The 10,154-nt window shown below is 40.7% G+C and overlaps 1 pseudogene; it reads left to right on the top strand.

The window, feature by feature from the left end:
- Positions 1-969, top strand: LOC113910548 (annotated as a pseudogene).
- The last annotated feature ends 9,185 nt before the right edge of the window (positions 970-10,154 follow it).

Raw genomic sequence — 10,154 nt, 5'->3', positions numbered from 1 at the left:
ATGTCTTCCAAACCAATGAATGTATCCAGCACAGAAACCACCAACTCTGTTAGCCACTTCATCCTCATGGGCTTTCCCTCAAGCCCAGAAATGCAGCTCCTCTATTTTGGGCTCTTCTCTGTAGTCTACTCCCTGACTCTGATGGGGAATACAGCCATTGTCTGTGCTGTGCAGTGGGACCGGCGTCTTCACACCCCCATGTACATCTTTGTGGGGAATTTCTCTCTCCTGGAAATATGTTATGTCACCACGACCATCCCTAATATGTTGGCCAGTTTCCTGTCCACAAGCAAGTCCATTTCCTTTGTGAGCTGTTTCACACAGTTCTACTTCTTCTTCTCATTTGGATATGATGAGGGCTTCTTCCTTTGTATCATGTCCTTTGACAGGTACCTTGTCATCTGTCGTCCTCTATATTACCCGTGCATAATGACTGAGCAGCTATACATGGGCCTTGTCATCTTCAGATGGTCATGTGGGTTCATCCTCTGCCTAACCCCAGTTGTTCTCATTTCACGGTTGCCCTACTGTGGCCCAAATACCATCAACCATTTTCTGTGTGATCCTGTCCCAATGATATTGTTTTCCTGTTCTGAAGACACCATCACTCAGCTCATTTACTCTACTTTAAATGTTATTTTCATGATTGGCATCTTTCTCTTTATTCTTTGCTCCTATGCTCTGGTGATTCTGACTGTGCTGTGAATGCCCTCACAGGCTGGCAAAGGCAAGGCTTTCTCCACTTGTGCTTCCCATTTGGCAGTTGTCATCCTGTCTTATGGCTCCATTATGGTGATGTATATTAGTCCTGGATCAGGACACCCAGTGAAAATTCAAAAATTCATTACCTTATTTTATTCTGTGATAACACCGCTCTGCAATCCTCTAATATATAACCTCAGGAACAAGGAGCTGAAGACTGCTCTGAAGAAAATCTTTGGCACTGAACACAGTGTTCATAAAATGTAAATGAGAGTTGAATTCCATCTCTCAAGTGCAACTTACCTTAATAAAACATGAGTGATACATTTATCTGCAACTTAAGTTTTATTAAGAAGCTACTACTATCAAGAGGGGAGAAGATGGCAGAGAAGTAGGGGACCCTCTTACAACTGGTCCCCAGAACTGAGCTGGATATCAACCAGACCACTCTGAGCACCCACAAAATCAGCCTGAGATGTAAGAAGATGTGGATCTCTACAAACAGAAGATCGCAGGTGGTTGGTTTTAAGGTACGAAGTGGGGAGTCATGATTCCGTGGGCAGATATCAGAGGATAAATGGAAGCAGGAGGGAGCCTGGCCATGGGGATCCTCAACTGCCCATGAGTGATAATTTCCATCGCTGGGGACTGGGCACAGACTCCCAGACCGGTAGCAGCAGGGAAAGAACTTTAGACAGAAACCGGAGCAGCGGGGTCGTGCATATGAACTGGGGGCGGCTGGCAGTTTTAGAGGCACAAAGGGCAGGGATATGTCCCAACCTGGGGCACTGCGGAGGGGTGCACAACACAGGACACTGCAGTTTATAGCAGCACAGAGAGAGATGGAGATAGTGTGGCCTGGAGAGATGGCTGAAGAACAGACAGCAGTCTCTCTGCTCTGAGGCAGAGGGTTGGAAATGGTCACTTCTGCTCTGACTCTTGGAAGAGACTCGGAAAGCCACCAGGGAAAGCCGCCAGAGAACTAAAGCCTAAAAAAAACCCAGTTCCCACTGAGCCTGTCCCCCGCCACAGGGGGGCAGGGCAACTCTGCCCAAACAGGGTTCCCTGAGTAACAGCGGGGCAGGCCCCTCCCCCAGAAGACAGGCTGGGAGAACAAGAGGCCACAACCCTAAGGTCCCTAGAAAACAGGTGCATCTTGCTTGGGGTCTGGTCAATAATTTGGACTCTATACATTCCCTCAAGCACCCATCAACAGAATGACTAGGAGGAGGAACCCCCAAAATAGCAAAGACTCAGAGGTTATGACTTATGCTGCAGATTTACAAATGGATGCGGATATAAGCAAGATGTCAGAGATGGAATTCAGGTTAGCAATTGTGAAGACAATAACTAGAATGGATAAATCAATTAATGGCAACATAGAGTCTCTAAGGGCAGAAATGAAAGCTGAATTGGCAGAACGTAAAAATGCTATCAATGAGATCCAATCTAATCTAGATAATCTAACCGCTAGGGTAACTGAGGCAGAAGAATGAATTAGTGACCTGGAAGACAATTAAATAGATAAAAAGAGAAAAGAAGAGGCCAGGGAAAAACAACTCAGAATCCATGAAAATAGATTTGGAGAAAAGAGTGACACCATGAAGTGTTCCAATGTCAGAATTATCGGAATCCCAGAGGGAGTGGAGAGAAAGAGAGGACTAGAAGATATATTTGAGCAAATCATAGCTGAGAACTTCCCTAATCTGGGGAATGAAACAAACATTCGTGTCCTAGAGGCAGAGAGGACCCCTTCCAAGATCAAGGAAAACAAGCCAATGCCCCGGCATGTAATAGTAAAACTCGCAAATCTTAGAACCAAGGAAACCATCTTAAGGGCAGTTGGGGGAAGAGATTCCTTACATATAGAGGGAGGAATATCAGAATAACGTCAGACCTATCCACAGAGACCTGGCAAGGCAGAAAGGCCTGGCAAGACATATTCAGGGTACCAAATGAGAAGAACATGCAGCCAAAAATACTTTATCCCACAAGGCTGTCATTTAGAATGGATGGAGAGATGCAGAGCTTCCAAGACCGGCAGAAACTGAAAGAATATGTGACCACTAATCCGGCCCTGCAAGAAATATTAAGAGGGGTTCTATAAAAGGAGAAAGACCCCAATAGTGATATATAACAGAAATTTACAGGGATAATCTATAAAAAACAATGTCTTCACAGGCAACATGATGAAAATTAATTCATATCTTTCAATAATCACTCTCAACATGAATGGCCTAAATGCTCCCATAAAACGGCACAGGGTTGCGGATTGGATAAAAAGACAGGACCCATCCATACGCTGTCTACAAGAAACTCATTCTGAACTTAAAGATACATCCAGACTGAAAGTGAAGGGATGGAGATCCAGCTTCCATGCCAGCGGACCACAAAAGAAACCTGGGGTAGCAATTCTTATATCAGACAGATTAGATTTTAAACTAAAGACTGTAGTTAGACACACAGAAGGACACTATATCATTCTTAAAGGGTTTATCCAACAAGAAGATCTAACAATTGTAAATATCTATGCCCCCAACATGGGATCAGGCATCCACATAAGCCAACTGGTAACCATATAAAGAGTCATATTGATAACAATATGTTAATTGTAGGAGACCTCAATACTCCACTGTCAGCAATAGACAGATCATCTAAGCAGAAAATCAACAAAGAAACAAGAGCTTTGAATGACACACTGGACCAGATGGTCCTCATAGATATATACAGAACATTCCACCCTAAAACAACAGAATACTCATTCTTCTCGAGTGCACATGGAACTTTCTCCAGAATAGACCACATACTGGGTCACAAATCAGGTCTCAACAGATACCAAATGACTGAGATTGCATATTCTCAGACCACAATGCTTTAAAACTGGAACTCAATCACAAGAAAAAATTTGGCAGAAATTCAAACACTTGGAAGCTAAAGACCACTCTGCTCAAGAATGTTTGGGTCAACCAGGAAATCAAAGAAGAACTTAAACATTTCATGGAAACCAATGAGAACGAAAAAACATCAGTGAGAAACCTATAGGATACTGCAAAGGTGGTCCTAAGGGGGAAAGACATAGCCATCCAAGCCTCACTCAAAAAAAAAAAAAAAAAAAAAAAAAACAGAATAATCCCGAATTCACCAAATAACTCTACACCTCAAAGAACTAGAGAAAAAGCAACAAACAATGCCTAAGGCACACATGAGAAGAGAAATAATTAAGATTAGAGCAGATCAATGAATTAGAAGCCAGAAACACAGTAGATCAGATCAACGAAACTAGAAGTTGGTTCTTTGAAAGCATTAATAAGATCGATAAACCACTGGCCAGACTTATTCAAAAGAAAAGAGAAAGGACCCAAATTAATAAAATTATGAATGAAAGGGGAGAGATCACAACTAACACCAAGGAAAGAGAAACAATTATTAGAAATTATTATCAACAACTATATGCCAATAAACTGAGCAATCTGGATGAAATGGGGGCCTTCCTGAAGACCTATAAGCTGCCAAGACTGAAACAGGAAGAAACTGACAACCAGAATAGGCCAATAACCACTGAGATTGAAGCAGTGATCAAAAAACAACAGTCCAGGGCCTGATGGATTCCCTGGGGAATTCTACCAAACATTCAAAGAAGAAATAATACCTATTCTACTGAAGCTGTTTCAAAAAATAGAAACAGAAGGAAAACTTCCAAACTCATTCTATGAGGCCAGCATTACCTTAATCCTCAAACCAGGCAAAGACCCCATCAAAAAGGAGAATTTCAGACCAATATCCCTGAAGAGTATGGATTCCAAAATCCTCAACAAAATCCTAGCTAATAGGATCCAAAAATACATTAAAGGATCATCCACCATGACCAAGTGGGATTTATCCCCAGGAGGCAAGGGTGGTTCAACATTCGCAAATCAATGTGATAGAACACATTAATAAGAGGAGAGAGAAGAAGCACATGGTCCTCTCAGTTGATGCAGAAAAAGCATTTGACAAAATACAGCATCCTTTGCTGATTAAAACTCTTCAGAGTATAGGGATAGAGGGAAATAAAAGTTTCATATAATCCATCTATGAAAAACCCACAGCGAATATCATCCTCAATGGGGAAAAGCTGAAAGCATTTCCCTTAAGATCGGGAACACGTCAAGGATGCCCACTCTTGCCACTATTGTTCAACATAGTACTAGAAGTCCTAGCAACAGCAATCAGACAACAAAAAGAAATAAAAGGTATTCAGACTGGCAAAGAAGAAGTCAAACTCTCTCTTTTCTCAGATGACACAAGACTTTACGTGGAAAACCCAAAAGACTCCACTGCCAAAGTACTAGAACTCATATAGCAATTCAGTAATGTGGCAGGATACAAAATCAATGCACAGAAATCAGTTGCTTTCTTATACACTAACAACGCAACTGTAGAAAGAGAAATTAGAGAAACGATTCCATTTACAATAGCACCAAAAACCATAAGATACCTCGGAATAAACCTAACCAAAGAGGTAAAGGATCTATACTCTAGGAACTACAGAACACTCATGAAAGAAATTGAAGAAGACACAAAAAGATGGAAAAATATTCCATGCTCATGGATCGGAAGAATAAACATTGTTAAAATGTCTATGCTACCCAGAGCAATCTATACCTTCAATGCCATCCTGATCAAAATCCCAATGACATTTTTCAAAGTGCTGGAACAAACAATCCTAAAATTTGTATGGAATCAGAAAAGACCCCGAATCACCAAGGAAATGTTGAAAAAGAAAAACAAAGCTGGGGGCATCACTTTGCCCGAATTCAAGCTATATTACAAAGCTGTGATCACCAAGACAGCATGGTACTGGCACAAAGACAGACATATAGACCAATGGAACAGAATAGAGAACCCAGATACGGACCCTCAACTCTATGGTCAAATAATCTTCGACAAAGCAGGAAAAAACATGCAATGGAAAAAAGACAGTCTCTTCAATAAATGGTGCTGGGAAAATTGGACAGCCACATGCAGAAGAATGAAACTTGGCCATTCTCTAACACCATACACAAAGATAAACTCAAAATGGATGAAAGACCTCAATGTGAGACAGGAACCCATTAAAATCCTAGAGGAGAACATAGGCAGTAAACTCTTTTTTTAAATAATTTTTATTGTTATGTTAATCACCATACATTACATCATTAGTTTTTGATGTAGTGTTCCATGATTCATTGTTTGTGCATAACACCCAGTGCTCCACGCAGAATGTGCCCTCTTTAATACCCATCACCAGGCTAACCCATTCCCCCACCCCCCTCCCCTCTAGAACCCTCAGTTTGTTTTTCAGAGTCCATCGTCTCTAAAGGTTCGTCTCCCCCTCCGACTTACTCCCCTTCATTCTTCCCCTCCTGCTATCTTCTTTTTTTCTTAACATATATTGCATTATTTGTTTCAGAAGTACAAATCCGTGATTCAACAGTCTTGTACAATTCACAATGCTCACCATCGCACATACCCTCCCCAATGTCTATCACCCAGCCACCCCATCCCTCCCACCGCCCACCACTCCAGCAACCTTCAGTTTGTTTCCTGAGATTAAGAATTCCTCATATCAGTGAGGTCATATGATACATGTCTTTCTCTGATTGACTTATTTCACTCAGCATAACACCCTCTACTTCCATCCACATCGTTGCAAATGGCAAGATCTCATTCCTTCTGATGGCTGCATAATATTCCATTGTGTATATATACCACCTCTTCTTTATCCATTCATCTGTCAATGGACATCTTGGCTCTTTCCACAGTTTGGCTACTGTGGACATATCTGCTATAAACATTGGGGTGCACGTACCCCTTCGGATCCCTACCTTTATATCTTTGGGGTAAATACCCAGTAGTGCAATTGCTGGATCGTATGGTAGCTCTATTTTCAACTGTTTGAGGAACCTCCATACTGTTTTCCAGAGTGGTTGCACCAGCTTGCATTCCCACCAACAGTGTAGGAGGGTTCCCCTTTCTCCGCATCCCCGCCAACATCTGTAGTTTCCTGACTTGTTAATTTTAGCCATTCTGACTGGTGTGAGGTGGTATCTCATTGAGGTTTTGATTTGGATTTCCCTGATGCCAAGCGATGTTGAGCACTTTTTCATGTGTCTGTTGGCCATTTGGATGTCTTCTTTGGAAAAATCTCTGTTCATGTCTTCTGCCCATTTCTTGATTGGATTATCTGTCATTTGGGTGTTGAGTTTGATAAGTTCTTTATTATTTTGGATACTAGCCCTTTATCTGATATGGCATTTGCAAATATTTTCCCCCATTCTGTCGGTTGTCTTTTGGTTTTGTGGACTGTTTCTTTTGCTGTGCAAAAGCTTTTTATCTTGATGAAATCCCAATAGTTCATTTTTGCCCTTGTTTCCCTTGCCTTTGGCGATGTTTCGAGGAAGAAGTTGCTGCGACTGAGGTCGAAGAGGTTGCTGCCTGTGTTCTCCTTTAGGATTTTGATGGACTCTTGCCTCACGTTTAGGTCTTTCAACCATTTGGAGTCTATTTTTGTGTGTGGTGTAAGGAAATGGTCCACTTTCATTCTTCTGCATGTGGCTGTCCAATTTTCCCAACACCGTTTGTTGAAGAGACTGTCTTTTTGCCATTGGACATTATTTCCTGCTTTGTCAAAGATCAGTTGACCATAGAGTTGAGGGTCCATTTCTGGGCTCTCGATTCTGTTCCATTGATCTATGTGTCTGTTTTTGTCCCAGTACCATACTGTCTTGATGATGACAGCTTTGTAATAGAGCTGGAAGTCCAGAATTGTGATGCCGCCAGCTTTGCTTTTCTTTTATAATATTCCTCTGGCTATTCGGGGTCTCTTCTGGTTCCATACACATTTTAGGATTCTTTGTTCCATTTCTTTGAAAAAAGTGGATGGTATTTTGATGGGGATTGCATTGAAAGTGTAGATTGCTCTAGGTAGCATGGACATCTTCACAATGTTTGTTCTTCCAATCCATGAGCATGGAACGTTTTTCCATTTCTTTGTGTCTTCTTCAATTTCTTTCATGAGTATTTTATAGTTTTCTGAGTACAGATCCTTTGCCTCTTTGGTGAAATTTATTCCTAGGTATCTTATGGTTTTGGGTGCAATTGTAAATGGGATCGACTCCTTGATTTGTCTCTCTTCTGTCTTGTTATTGGTGTATAGGAATGCCACTAATTTCTGTGCATTGATTTTATAGCCTGCTACTTTACTGAATTCCTGTATGAGTTCTAGCAGTTTTGGGGTGGAGTCTTTTGGGTTTTCCACATACAGTATCATATCATCTGCAAAGAGGGAGAGTGTGCCTTCCTCTTAGGCAATTTGGATACCTTTGATTTCTTTTTGTTGTCTGATTGCTGTGGCTACGACTTCTAATACTATGTTGAATAGCAGTGGTGAGAGTGGACATCCCTGCCGCGTTCCTGACCTTAGGGGAAAAGCTCTCAGCTTTTCCCCATTGAGAATGATATTCGCTCTAGGTTTTTCATAGATGGCTTTTATGATATTGAGGTATGTACCCTCTATCCCTATACTCTGAAGAGTTTTCATCAAGAAAGGATGCTGTTCTTTGTCAAATGCTTTTTCTGTATCAATTGAGAGGATCATATGATTCTTGTTCTTTCTTTTGTTAATGTATTGTATCATATTGATTGATTTGCAGATGTTGAACCAGCCTTGCAGCCCAGGGATAAATCCCACTTGGTCATGGTGAATAATCCTTTTAATGTACTGTTGGATCCTATTGGCTAGTATTTTGGCGAGAATTTTTGCATCCATGTTCAGCAAGGATATTGGTCTGTAATTCTCCTTTTTGATGGGGTCTTTGTCTGGTTTGGGGATCAAGGTAATGCTGGCCTCATAAAACAAGTTTGTAAGTTTCCTTCCATTTCTATTTTTTGGAACAGTTTCAGGAGAATAGGTATTAATTCTTCTTGAAATGTCTGATAGAATTCCCCTAGGAAGCCATCTGGCCCTGGGCTTTTGCTTGTTGGGAGATTTTTGATGACTGCTTCAATTTCCTTAGTGGTTATAGGTCTGTTCAGGTTTTCTATTTCTTCCTGGTTCAATTTTGGTAGTTGATATATCTCTAGGAATGCACCCATTTCTTCCAGGTTATCTAATTTGCTGGCATAGAGTTGCTCATAATATGTTCTTATGATTGTTTGTATTTCTTTGGTGTTGGTTGTGATCTCTCCTCTTTCATTCATGATTTTGTTGATTTGGGTCATTTCTCTTTTCTTTTTGATCAGTCTGGCCAGGGGTTTATCAATCTTGTTAATTCTTTCAAAGAACCAGCTCCTAGTTTCGTTGATCTGTTCTACTGTTCTTTTGGTTTCTAGTTCATTGATTTCTGCTCTGATCTTTATGATTTCTCTTCTCCTGCTGGGTTTAGGCTTTCTTTGCTCTTCTTTCTCCAGCTCGTTTAGGTGTAGGGTTAGGTTGTGTATTTGAGACCTTTCTTGTTTCTTGAGAAAGGCTTGTATTGCTATATACTTTCCTCTCAGGACTGCCTTTGCTGTATCCCAAAGATTTTGAACAGTTGTGTTTTCATTTTCATTGGTTTCCATGAATTGTTTTAATTCTTCTTTAATTTCCTGTTGACCCATTCATTCTTTAGTAGGATGCTCTTTAGCCTCCATGTATTTGAGTTCTTTCCGACTTTCCTCTTGTGATTGAGTTCTAGTTTCAAAGCAGTGTGGTCTGAAAATATGCAGGGAATAATCCCAATCTTTTGGTACCGGTTGAGACCTGATTTGTGACCTAGGATGTGATCAATTCTGGAGAATGTTCCATGGGCACTATAGAAGAATGTGTATTCCGTTGCTTTGGGATGGAATATTCTGAGTATGTCTGTGAAGTCCATTTGGTCCAGTGTTTCATTTAAAGTCTTTATTTCCGTGTTGATCTTTTGCTTAGATGATCTGTCCATTTCAGTTAGGTTGGTGTTAAAGTCCCCCACTATTATTGTATTGTTGTCAATGTGTTTCTTCACTTTTGTTATTAATTACCTTATATAATTGGCTGCTCCCACATTAGGGGCATAGATATTTACAATTGTTAGATCTTCTTGTTGGATAGACTCTTTAAGTAGGATATAGTGTCCTTCCTCATCTCTTATTACAGTCTTTGTTTTAAAGTCTAGTTTGTCTGATATAAGGATTGCCACCCCAGCTTTCTTTTGGTGTCTATTAGCATGGTAAATGGTTTTCCAACCCCTCACTTTCAATTTGGGGGTGTCTTTGGATCTAAAATGAGTCTCTTGCAGACAGCATATTGATGGGTCTTGTGTTTTTTATCCAATCTGATAGCCTGTGTCTTTTGATTGGGGCATTGAGCCCATTTACATTCAGGGTAACTATTGAAAGGTATGAATTTAGTGCCATTGTATTGCCTGTAAGGTGACTGTTATTGCATATTGTCTGTGCTCCTTTCTGATCTA

The sequence above is a fragment of the Zalophus californianus genome, chromosome 6, assembly GCF_009762305.2.
Source record: "Zalophus californianus isolate mZalCal1 chromosome 6, mZalCal1.pri.v2, whole genome shotgun sequence".
NCBI lineage: Eukaryota > Metazoa > Chordata > Mammalia > Carnivora > Otariidae > Zalophus > Zalophus californianus.
Note: the sequence above shows the minus strand (reverse complement) of the source record. Positions and strands in the feature narration are given on the sequence as shown.